Genomic DNA, 13319 nt, shown 5'->3' on the forward strand with positions numbered 1-13319 from the left:
TGGGATATTGTAAGTTGATGCTTAAGTACAAGCAGTTTGGAAAAAGCCAGTGAGGCCAGCAAAAGGTCCACCTCTGCTCATTTTGATGACTGAATGCTGGGAGTGACCTCCTACTCTTGTGTGAAGATAAAAAGTGTTCTGTGTGTTTTGCTGCAAGTAAGTCCTGGGGCTTACAACTCCAGATACAACAGTTGCTAGTCCTGTCACCAGCACAATGGCATGAGCCAGTTCAGTGATCAACTGTAAAGACTTAGCTTATACCTGTAGCCTCTGCATGTCCTCTTCCCCAAGTTCTATAGTGTGTTTAGTATAGTTGTACTGTTAGTGTTTAGTACTTGGGTTTGTTTGTATTCTGCTGTTGTAAGATATTACACTAAATCTGAAAAAAAAAAAAAAAAAAAAAAAAAAAGGTGAAGAGCACTGTGACCATGCTGTCCTGGAAATGTCTAACAAGGCTTTTGTTTCATATCTTGAAAATCAAGAGAACTTAATCTGGTGGAAATTTCATGAACCATCACCATCTAAGTTGTGTCCCTCACCCAGGCCACTGCTCAGTGATAGTGCAATAAATCTTTCTAACCCTGGCTGGGATAAGGTACTTGCTGACACCATGATATTTATTATGCTTCATTTCAAATTTGCCAGCATTTAGTTGATAAAGTGAATGTTCTGAGCCTCACTACTAGAATAATTTTAGGACTAAGCCTGACTTTTTCTTTTTATAACTAATGTATTGAAATTGTTAATAAATGCATTTGTAATGTGAGAAATTTCAAATCTGAGGTACCCAGAGGGTCTAGGTGTGCATCTTGGTCTTCAGGTGGCTCCCCTAACAACTAGAGCAAGGGCTTACCCTGACCCTGTTGACTGCCTGTCTGTCAACTGGACATTCTTGCCTGGTCTCAGTGGGAGAGGATGTGCCTAGTCCTAACTGGACATTCTTGCCTGGTCTTAGTGGGAGAGGATGTGCCTAGTCCTACAGTGACTTGAGGTGCCAGGGTGGGTTGATACTCAGGGTGGGGATCCCCATTTTCAGAGGAGAAGACTTGAGGCAAACAAAGGGTAGGGGTTATATAAGGAGGTCACTGGGAGGAAGTGGAGCTGCAACCTGGATGTAAAGTTAATAAATTAATCAAAAATGTCTAAATCAGCAGCCTTCTTGCTGTGCACCTACAGAAAACATTTACACTCTCTGAACACTGGTGTTCTTCAATGAGAAACTGCATAAATATCTGCCCTGCTTGCTTTGTAGCATTTTTGTGAAATCCCATTGAGACTCTGACAGTTCAACCGTTTAAAAACTGGACAAAAATGCCAGCATTACATGTAGTTGTTGCTAAGGTATAAAGGACAAGGGTTATGAAGCCTTCAGAAGTCATTTCTCTGCTTCCATCACACAGTTTCCAGACTCAAACTTAAGTTCTCAGGCTTGGCAGCAGGTACATTTATATACTGAGCCATTGTGCTGGTTTCTAATGAACTAATGTTTGATAATTAAAAATTAGTGTGTATCACTAATTTAAAAAATGCCTTACAGCTGGATCTAATGGAGGCATTTCTTCAAGGGAGGCTCCTTTTTCTGTGCTAACTCCAGCTTGTGTCAAGTTGACACACAAAACCAGCCAGTACAACTGACCCCTTTTCAACCTGACAAACACATCACTATTAAGCCTCAACCCTTACTTTCTTATTCATCCCTGAAATCTAATAACTTTAAGTCTTATAGTCTTTACAAATTATTACATATTAAAATTTCAATTCCTTTAAAATATCCAATTTCTTTTAAAATTCAAAGTCTCTTAACTGTGGGCTCCACTAAAATACTTTCTTCCTTCAAGAGGGAAAAGTATCAGAGCACAGTCACAGTCAAAAGCAAAATCAAACTCTGTCCAGTGTCTGGGATCTACTCACGATCATCTGGGCTCCTCCAAGGGCTTGGGTCACTTCTCCAGCTCTGTCCCTTGTAGCACACACCTTGTCTTCTAGGCCCCAGTTGCCTGTACTCCACTGCTGCTGCTATTCTTGTTGGCCTTCTTATGGTACTGGCATCTCCAAAACACTGCTGTCTTCAGCTGCAGCTAGGCTTCACCAATAGTCTCTCAAAGCCTCTCTTCAAGCCTCAACTTTTTTGCATGACCCTTTCAGTCCTGGGCCATCAATTGCAACTGAGGCTGTACCTCCACTAATGGCCTTCCACAACCTCTCACAGTGTAGAGCCTCAGCTGCTCTTCATGACCCCTTCATGCTTTTAAACCAGTACCACCTGATGACTCTAACACATTACCAAGTCCAGACACAGCAGGTACAACTTTGGTTATCTCTGGACCACAGCCTCTTTGTGCTCTCAGAAAACAGGTCCCAAAAAGTTTCACCTCAATGATGCTAGTCTCTTCTTAATCATCATTCATTTCTTAGTTCCAGCTAACCAGCATCAATAATCCCAGCAATGCAAAGATTTTGCTTTGCTTTAGTAGTTCTGGTATCTTGTTTATCACAGCTGATTCTTCAGCCCCAGCTAATCAAAACCACAGAATCTTGAATCTTCCCTCTGAAATTTCAGGAACCAGCCCTTCATCATTTGCACCATTCTCAACATTATCTTCCAAGCTCCTACAGAACATCCCAGAGTCTTAACACCCAATGGCTCTTCTAGCTCAAATTTCTGAAGTCTTTCCATATTCCTCCCCAAAACATGGTCAGGTTGTCAACAGAATACCCTACTATGCTGGTACCAATTTGTCTTAGTGAAGATTTCTATTTCTGCATAAAACATCATGGACAAGGAAGCAAGTTGGAGAGGAAAGGGTTTGTTCAGCTTACACTTCCACATTGCTGTTCAGCACCAAACCAGGGCAGGAACTTGGAGACAGGAGTGGATGCAGAAGCCATGGAGGAATGCAGCTTGCTTTCTTATAGAACCGAGGACTACCAGCCCATGGATGGCACCACCCACAATGGGACCTCCCATCCTTGATCACTAATTAAGAAAATGCCTTACAGCTGGATCCTATGAAGGTGTTTCCTCAAGGGAGACTCCTTCCTCTCTGATAACTCCAGCTTGTGTCAAGTTGACACACAAAATCAGCCATACAGACTTGATGTGCTAGGGTAGGTGTTACCCTGGGAGGCCCTACCTTCTCAGAGGAGAAGGGGATGGGTAATGGGGGTAAAGACTTCGTAAGGGAGAGACATGGAGGGGATAACAGTGTTTGGTAAATTAATTAACTACTTGATTAATTAAGAAAAATATCTGCATCTACCTACAAATAGAACAAACTCTTCTCTGAAGGAAACACTTCAGATCATAGAAGGTTGGAGCTAGAAATTAGAGAATTTGATTTAGGCAGAAGGTTGTTAAGGACAGCAGAAGCAGAGAGCAGCTTTGGCACCATCTTCTCAGATTTTCCTTTTTCCTATCCTCAGAGATCCCTCTGTGACTTCCCCATGTTCCATGTTGTAGGCCTGGACGCTTTACCAAGCTCATAAACCTTTAGAACCCAGTTGCCCTCTCATTGGTGTTATTCAAACTATGACTGATAAATATTCTATGTCTTGGGTATTGATTCCAACTTCACCTTTTGAGTGGTGGAGTGAGTTTCTCTTGCTGTACCTGATGTTGGTACAACTTTGGCCATCACTATAGAAAAATGGATATCCAGAAAGTAAGAAAATATAGATAATTTCCTGAGAGATATTTCTTATTGGTTTTTCCTAAGCCTATTCCCAAAACACTAGATTAGTTTAACTGTCTTCAGAGAGATGCCTGAGAGGAGCCAATGAGGTGGGGAGAGAGTACCATTTCCCAGGTTACAGGACCTTGTAAGGAGGGATGAATGATTTCCTGGATTTGAATCCACTCCTGGCATGGCCTGCTTAGTTATCTGTAGTTCAACATCACAATGTGTCCACTGCCCCTAAGGATGGTGAAATAAGATCTAAGATCAGGTGATAATTTTTGGTTAAACAATGTGAACAATCTGACCTTAATATAAGGACAATATTTCTATTAAAAAAGGATAGAAGCCAGTAAATAACAAAAGGTAGATATTATCCTGATACATAATACATAGTGAGACTTTGATAATCCTAGTGTCTCTCTGACTTGATGTCCTGTAATTCTGACTCTGATTTCTGAATAAAAGAATATGTTGTTTCCTAATAGTCTGTAAACCACCAGGACTCATTTCTGAAACCTAAGAACTTACAGCAAGGCCTCAAATAAGCATGATGCTTTGAGCAGTTCTATGCTTCATGCCTGGGTGGTTTGAATAGTTGAAATCCCCATAGCAATGGATGTTGTTCAAGTAAAACCACAAAAATCGTTAGGTCTTTTGATATATTCTTCATGTAAGCACTGAGCACAAGGTTAGTGCTGATAGGTCCTGGGAGATCCTGCAAACAGGGGACGCAAATGCTGATGGAACTGTTCCTGCACTCAAGCTCTTACCTAGCAGTGGAACATAATTCCAGCTACAAGCACCGTCCAGTTACCAGTACAGGGCAGGCACAGGAGAGATGTTTTGGACAAGGAGAAAACTGAGAAGGTAGCTCTGCTTTGTCACTAAACTTCAGCAGTATTTCTGAGATTCACAATGATTTATAATAAAATGGCTCAGGTTAGAGACGGGGTTTACTAGACCTAAAAGAGACTGACACTCTGAGAGAATACAATAATACTAGTTTCTACTAATGTATGCTAATTCATACCTTGTAATGTCGCATATCTCTAAGAGAGGAAAGGAAATCCTTGTTTTTACTTTTCAGGAGCACTTGAAAGCTACGTTTTAAATTGTTGTTTAAAGCAAAGGATTTGCTTTTATAGTTCACATCCACTGAAAGAATGCTGTCCCCATTTGGATGTTGAATATTCTAATTGTTAAAAAGGTCTCTGGCAGTGAATTCCAGCTACCTATAAAATCAAGTCCTGTTTCCCTTTCCAGTTGGTGTGTTTTTAGGTTCTTAAGTAATCGTTGATTTTGTGCCTGTTCACATATCAGTTGCCCTCATATTGTCTGACCTTCTCTTAACTTCATTCACAGTTTTCTAAAATGATTCCTGTTTTCTCAATATATTCTGTACAGTACACACACACACACACACACACACACACACTTACAGAACCTTTACAGGAAGTCTAAATTATTTTTATTAGAGTCAATAGCCCCCCCCCCTTTAAAATTCTGCTTGAATTTCTTCACAAATTAATCATCAGTTCAGGGTACATTTATCTCATAGGGGAATATGTCTTCTACACAGCAAATGACCTACAGCAGTATTCTCAGACTTTCTAATGCTGTAACCCTTTGCTGCAGTTCCTCATAGTGTAGTGGTTCCCCAACCATAAAATTATTTTTTTGCTACATTGTAACTGTAATTTTGCTACTGTTATGAATCGTAACGTAAATATATGACATCCAGCATATCTGATATGTGACCTGCAAAGGGTTCACAACCCACAAGTTGAGAACTGCTGCCCCAGGAGGTAACATCTTCACTTCTTTACAGAAATACCTTGTGAAAGAACTTTATTTTTTTCCTAGCAAGCAGACATTTTTCAAACAACTCCTTTACTGCCCTCTACAGATCAGGAATAGAATAACAATCCTAGCTCTGTCTCATATGTAGCATTTTAATCTTTTCAATTGTCCTCACAAAATACATGTTTCCAGAATTTCATAATCCTTTCATAAAGGGAAACAAAGACAGTGCCTGTATTCTTTTGTTTGCAAGCATATATATGAGCCTAGGAAGGTGCACACAGAGCAGGCAAAATAATATAAAGGGTTTCTCCACATGCTCTGATCAAAGTATGGTTTTGATCCATTTGACAAAAAGCTGAATTTTTGGTAGTTCTAAGTGTTTTGGTAAATCTACGTGTTTTATAATTGTCCAGTTTGGTAAATATGGCTCCTAGCTAAATCTGCACTTTAGAATTGAAAATAGATAAAATACTGCAGTTATGTCAGAAAGAAAAGAAAGCAGGCTTCACGTTAAAAATGCCAAGTTTTTTGGCATGCATTTCATTAGCTAAGAAAGTCACATGAACAATCAAGATGCCATTGAAAAAGTAGAGTATAATTTTTCTTTGAATGTAGTTTTTTGAACTTCAACTACTAGTAGCTAATGCTGTCTTAAAGACAGGAACTACAGGAGGCATTTACAAAAGGTAATTTGAATTCTTTTTAATAAGCTGTAAGAATGGTGAAATTCTAGTATTCATTCTGCAGAAAAAAAGATAATAGCTCCAAAGTATGCTTTGGATGTTCAGATTCATAAAACAGAAACTAAGGTTTTACATAAATTAAAGTCAGAGCATTGTTTAGAATCTATGGCTTTAGTGAGCAGAAGATGAAAGCTATGTAAGAATCTTCCACTTCATGATGAAGCAAGATACTATGTGCAAGAGTCACACTGGGCCGTTGTAGAAGAGGACATTTTGAAGAGGGCATCCATATAATGGAATTTGGCAGAGAACTGACATTTGTATGGATAGTTTTCATTTATGAGACAAGTGGAAGATTCCAGGGTAAAAGCAGTGCCTTTGGTTTCTTTAATGAGTTATATCAATAGGAAATGTTTAGCTGAAGTTCTATGCAAGAGAAGACATGATAGGATAGTGAGGTCCATCGAGAACTTTGTCAGTTACTCTCACTTGGTCACCATTAATGTTGCTTTTGAAACTTGCACAATATATCTAGGAGTTTTGCTGCTTTGCAAACCTATTATCCCAGAGTTTTCAATTGAAAGACAATGTTTTCATGCTGATTTTACCCCTATCCCAGCAACACTCAAAAATTTGTTCACTAGACTCCATGTATGCAGATAATGCATGGCATAGGGTAGCATTAAAAACAAAACTTAGACATTGTCAAATGAAAATCCCCTTTCACCCTCACATGGTAGCTAAGATTCCTTAAAAGAAATACATTTCCCTGTAACTTCATGTATACAACAGCTTTGTTGTTATGTCTGAAAACAAAATGCTATTTTCTTGGACTCATCTACCACCTCTGGCTCTTGGAAGTTTTCCTCTTCCTCTTCCACATGAGTTCCTGAGCCTTGAGTGGTTTTGGTGCAGACATTCAGTTTCTGGCTGAGTTCTCTAAAATCTCTCTCTGTTTGCATGTTGTCTAGTTCTGGGTTTCTGTGTTAGACTTCCAGAAGCCTCCCCGATAAAGATTCAGCAATATGCTGATCTATTCGTATAGCAAAATGTTATTAAGAGTCATTTTACATCCCGAGTAGCTAGAATAACAAAAGCATTGTTCGGTGCTGTCCTTTCATGCTTTTCAAAGTGTCCTTTTTCATGTTCTTTCTCCTAGCATTTTATTAACGTTTTGAAGATAATAATGTAGATAAGATTAAAGGGACACTAGTGCTTAGGCCACCACACACAAGCTGTGTACTTCACCAAGCACTGACCACCTACCTGTGAAACTCACAATGGAGTGCAACAGGCACTCACTGATATTTTCTAACCAAAGCAAAATATGGGTTAAAATAGTACAATTTTATTTTTAAATTTAAAAAGTCTATTTAACTAATTTTCTCATGATGAAAAAGTACATAGAGCAAATGCTTGACATTCATCGTCCTAGGCTTGCTGTAGAAAGGTGCTTTTGGTTTGAAGAAAAATCAGCTCTCTGTCCCAGGCTTTTAAAACTACACTGTAGAATTCTCCTTGAAATGCAAATGTAACTGGATTGCAGCTTCCTTGATGAAAGCTTTCTGAGACTCTAATATCTAACTAAAGAACTATTCATCTGCATTTCAATGGTTAATTTTTGATTTTGACATATGAAAATCATGTTCATACTTTTTACCCATTCTAGAAGATTAAATAGCTAGGTGGTATATCCTTATTACTTAATTTTTGCCTTCCACAAACCTCACTTTTAAATGAACAAACCGTTTTATCATGAAGAACACCTTTCTTTTCAAGGCTATGTTCTGCATTCCTAAATCTGCATTCCTGCCATGCCTTCTTGGAGAGTACAGAAAAAGAAAGAAAAAAAAATGAAAGTTAAAAACATTACTTGGCATGTGAAGTCTTAGGATCTTCCCTTTTATGTTAATGGAGTTTGATTAAAGTCTGGTGGTCTACAAATATTTATAAAGTGATATCTCTATCTCAGAAGAAAACACTTTTTTAAAAAAACCTTATTTTTTTGTGGTTTGTTTTGTTTTCCTTTGTTTGAAGGATTTGGTCAGGGTTATGTAGCCCACACTGGTCACAATCTTGATCTCCTCTCCTCTCCTCTCCTCTCCTCTCCTCTCCTCTCCTCTCCTCTCCTCTCCTCTCCTCTCCTCTCCTCTCCTCTCCTCTCCTCTCCTCTCCTCTCCTCTCCTCTCCTCTCCTCTCCTCTTCTCTCTCTCTCTCTCTCTCTCTCTCTCTCTCTCTCTCCCTCCCTCCCTCCCCTCTTCCTCCTCCTCCTCCTTCTTCCTCTCTCTCTCTCTCTCTCTCTTCCTTTTCCTATCCAACAACACTCTCTGAAATTCTCCCTCCATACTATGGGAGGACATAATGAGAGCATGGCCAAATCTCTCTTTAGCCAAATAAAGCCCCCATCCTTTATCTTCTGGCTTCCAGAACTGTGAGGAAATGAATTATGTCATTTTATCCATTAAAACTCTACTTCTTTGTTATGACACCCTGTATCACTAAGAATTCCAGTTGTAAATGTTCAGGAAAGAGTTTTTCTACATCAGTGTATTACCTCAACCCCTGATACTGATGATATTCTTAGATTTTCATTAAAGTCTATCATTCTTTTCTTTTTAAATTAAAATAACTGTTAAGTCTGTTTGTCTCCTTGGGACAGGGCCCTTGTTTGTAGGATACTGTCTCCATCCTGCTTCAAAACTTGGTTTTGTTTGTGTGTTTGTTTTGCTCTCTCTTGCTCCTCCTTGCTGCATTTCTTCAGAAATCTGAAAAGTTTCTTGGATACCAATGCTGGCACAATGACAACAGTTCCTGACCTCTGGTGTCTGTCCCAGCATGGTACTTGTCACTAACACTTTTCAGCTTCAAAAAAGTTTATTAAATAAATTTTAAGACTCACAATTAGTGAGTGCTCTGATCCCTGTTTGGGTCATTATGAATTAGAGTCCTGCAGTTTATTTTGTCCATATTCCCTAAGCTAATTACTCTTCAGTTTGTCTATTCAGGTTTTCTTTCTTTTCACAAATAACTATCATTGCCAAAGTTTATGTCTTCTTAGGGCAACACTACATGGTCAAATCATCTCTCAAAGACTGTGTCTGATGCTTTAAGCTTAGTGTTGGAGGTAAACTTTATGAGTTCATTTTATAGTCGTGTCTGAGTTATGACAGAAATATTAAATCCAGGAATGAAGACAGAATTTCTTTGGCCATCACAGACTTTGCTGCATTGTGAAGTTTAAAAAACAACCACAATAGATTATTTCCTAATCTATGGTCTATGGGGCCACCATTACATAGTATACTGGTAAATATGCTGTAGCATTAGAAACTTGCTCCATGCCAAATAAATACCCATATGCTTTTCCTTTATATTCCATTAACAATGATGTAAACCTGAAGCTATGCTGTTTATAAAATAATAATATGGTTCTCACTCATTTCTGTTAAAAAATAGTAGTAATTCTTCTTACAATTAATGTCTCATGAGGACATCATGCAAAGAAGTTGTGTAATTCTCTATATGAATAAGTCCCACTAGAGGCTTATTCACAGAGTTAAAATCTGTCTGATCCATCCACAGCTGTCAAAGTAAGAGCATTTAAGCCTCAGGAATGTTAGACTGGATGGATTTTCCCGTGTGATTCATTGCAGCCTTCACTCATCTTCGGTCTCCTTGTTTCCCTACTTTACAATGTTGTAATAAAACAAATCCTTTAGCCAAATGGATCTTGTCTTCTGATGTGTCTTCAGTGTCTCTCCTGTTAGTGTCACCCTGTCAACATACCCACTGCCATTTGAAAAATGCCCTGCTCCTTGTTACAAAAGCCTTACTCTTGTGTGAGTGACATTTAAGTGTTTGTTTTTCTTTTCTTGCTGTTTAAACTTTACTTCAATTTGATACGCTTTGGTGTTTTCCTTATTTAACTTGGTTAAATGTCTAGTTCTGAAACATTTTAAAATTACAGTGAAAGACTTAGGGTCAATGATTTATTTCTCTCCTGCTTGCTTTCGTTTCCAGTCTCCTTCCCTGCTTTCCTCTGTCTGTCCCTCCTCTCCTCATCCTTCCTCCCATTCTTTCTCATATTTATAACATGCCATCTGTCTCCATGAATATTCAATGCACACTTTTTATAAAAGATTTATTTATTTTATGTATATGAATACACTATAGCTGTCTTCAGACACACCAGAAAAGGGTGTTGTATCCCATTACAGATGGTTTTATGCCACCATGTGGTTGCTGGAAATTGAACTCAGGACCACTGGAAGAGCAGTCAGTGCTTTTAACAACTGAGCCATCTCTCCAGCCCTCAAAGTAAGGCTAAGGTATTGTTTTACATTGATCACATCTGATATGTGTGTCTGGTATATTATGCTGTCATAAATAGAACATATGTAGCAACCCTCCTTTTTCAACAGTTTGAAGCATCATCAAAGTAAGCGCAGAAAGATTTTAAGATCCACAGGATCTGGTTAAAACAGTGTCTACTGAACATGACAGGACCGCTGCACTCATGAACTAATATAGTCATTGCCCGCATAAAGTCTGCACAAAGTCAAGCCAATAAATATTTCAGCATGGAATAGGAAGGAAGTCATAAACACCACCTCTACCTACAGAGCTAATGACCATTGGTTGGTCTTAGGGGAAGAAGAGTCAGGTGTGGCACCTGGAGGATCAACCATGTTCTACATGGCCCACACCTCTGAATTTATGAGCGTCACAAATGGAAATCTGTGTTATGAAAAGCAGAGGACATGAAGTTGAGAGGAGATGGCAAGAGTGTAGAGGGTCTGAGCAGCATTAGGGAGCAGTTTAAGGATGAATATGATCAAAATACATAGTATCTATACATGAAACTCTCCACTTTTGGTATGGGCCCAGGAACTGAGCAGATTCCAGGCGATAGCTCTGCCCTTAATCTCACAAAACCCAGAGGAAGCAGGCCTCCCAGGAGCTCTAACCCAGGCAGTATCTAAGGTAAGCAGACAGCAATGCCCGCCCCAAACAGGGAGTAACTGGAACCCACTAGGACCCAGGAAATTACTCCTGGCCTGGAGCACTGGTTCCTTCCTGTCTACACCTGAGCACTGAGCAGATCTTGGGCCCCAGCTCTAACCCCAGTAGTAACATTCATCCCACACAGTTCTGATACAACCAAGATAATAGGAAAGACAGGCTTCAGTCAGAGACAGGGCAGGTAGCACTAAGGAGATCCAGATGGCAAAAGGCAAAAACAAGAACATAAGCATCAGCAACCCAGGGTACTTGGCATTATTAGAACCTAGTTCTCCCACACATGAAAGTCCTGAATTCTCCATATCACTAGGAAAGCAAGATTCAGATTTAAAATCACTTCTAATGATGATGATAAAGGACTTTAAGGACATAAATAACACTCTCAAAGAATTTAAGGAGAACACAGGTAAATAGGAAATCAAACAGGAAATGAAACTCCCTTAAAAATTACAAGAGAACACAACCAAACAGGTGGAGGAATTGAACAAAACCATCCAGGACATAAAAATGGAAGTAGAAACAATCAAGAAATCACAAAGGGAGACTACCCTGGAGATAGAAAACCTAGGAAAGAAATCAGGAGTCATAGACGCAAGCATCACCTACAGAATAAAAGAGATAGAAGAGAGATTCTCAGGTGTAGGAGATACCATAGAAAATATTGACACAACTGTCAAAGAAAACACAAAATGCAAAAAGTGATAAACACAAAATATCTAGGAAATCCAGACATAGTGAGAAGACCAAACCTAAGGATAATAAGTATAAATGAGAGTGAAGATTCCCAACTTAAAGGCCCAATAAATATCCAACAAAATTGTAGAAGAAAACTTCTGTAATCTAAAGAACCAGATGCCCATAAATATAGAAGAAGCTTATAGAATGCCAAATAGACTAGATCAGAAAAGAAATACCTCCCGTCACATAATAATCAAAACACCAAATGCACAAAACAAAGAAAGAATATTAAATGCAATAAGGGAAAAAGGCCAAGTAACATATAAAGGCAGACCTATCAGAATTACACCAGACTTCTGACTAGATATTGTAAAAAGCTAGAAGAACCTAGACAGATGTCATACAGACCCTAAGAGAACACAAATGCCAGTCCAGGCTCCTATATGCAGCAAAACTCTTAATTACTATAGATGGAGAAGCCAAGATATTCCACAAGAAAACTAAATTTACACAATATCTTTCCACAAACCCAGCATTACAAAGGATAATAGCAGGAAAGCTCCAATACAAGGAGGGAAATTATACCCTAGAAAGAGCAAGAAAGTAATCTTCTTCCAACAAATCCAAAAGAAGATAGATACACAAAAATAATTCCACCTCTAATAACAAAAATAACAGGAAGCAACAATCACTGTTCCTTAATATCTCTTAACATCAATGGACTCAGTTCCCCAATTAAAACACATAAACTAATGGACTAGATACATAAACAGGATCCAGCATTTTGCTGCATACAGGAAACCCACCTCAGTGACAAAGACAGACTCTACTTTAGAGTAAAAGACTGGAAAACATTTTTTTTCAAGCAAATGGTCCTAAGAAACAAGCTGGAGTAGCCATTTTAAAATCTCCAGCCCGAGAACACAAAGTGGGGGACTCATGGCTCCACCTGTATAGGTAGTTGAGGGTGGCCTTGCCAGGCATCAGGGTAAGTGGACAGCCTTAATACCTGATAGTTTGGATTCCCTAGTGTTGGCGAATTTGAGAGCAGGGAGGTGAGAATTGGAGGATGGTGGGAGCACACCCTCATAGTAATTGGAGGGGGAAATGGGGTAAGGGGTTAGGCATCAGTGGAAGTGGAGAGTCTTGGTGCCAGAAAGTTTGAATTCCCTAGTGTTGGGGAATTTGAGCACAGGGAGGCAGAAATGGGAGGATGGTGGGAGCACACCCTCATAGAAACTCCCAGAATTATATGGGTTAGACATGACAGAATCAGGCCGCCAGAAGACTAGATTCCAGAATTCAAACAAACAATTATCTTGATACTAAAATTTGTTTTGAGAATTGTATATTGCAGAATACATAGCCTTGGTGTATCTACTCATCAGGCAAGCTGAGCAGACCTGCTCGAACCTCTGATGTGCTGGAATTCCAGCTGAATGCAGTGAAGACACAG

General features: G+C 39.2%; 1 protein-coding gene across 3 annotated transcripts in view; it reads right to left on the minus strand.

The window, feature by feature from the left end:
- Kcnip4 (potassium voltage-gated channel interacting protein 4) overlaps positions 1-13319 on the minus strand; it is a 1049546-nt gene that overhangs the window by 612910 nt on the left and 423317 nt on the right. The gene's annotated exons all lie outside the window — the stretch shown is intronic.

The sequence above is a fragment of the Arvicanthis niloticus genome, chromosome 7, assembly GCF_011762505.2.
Source record: "Arvicanthis niloticus isolate mArvNil1 chromosome 7, mArvNil1.pat.X, whole genome shotgun sequence".
Classification (NCBI taxonomy): Eukaryota; Metazoa; Chordata; class Mammalia; order Rodentia; family Muridae; genus Arvicanthis; species Arvicanthis niloticus.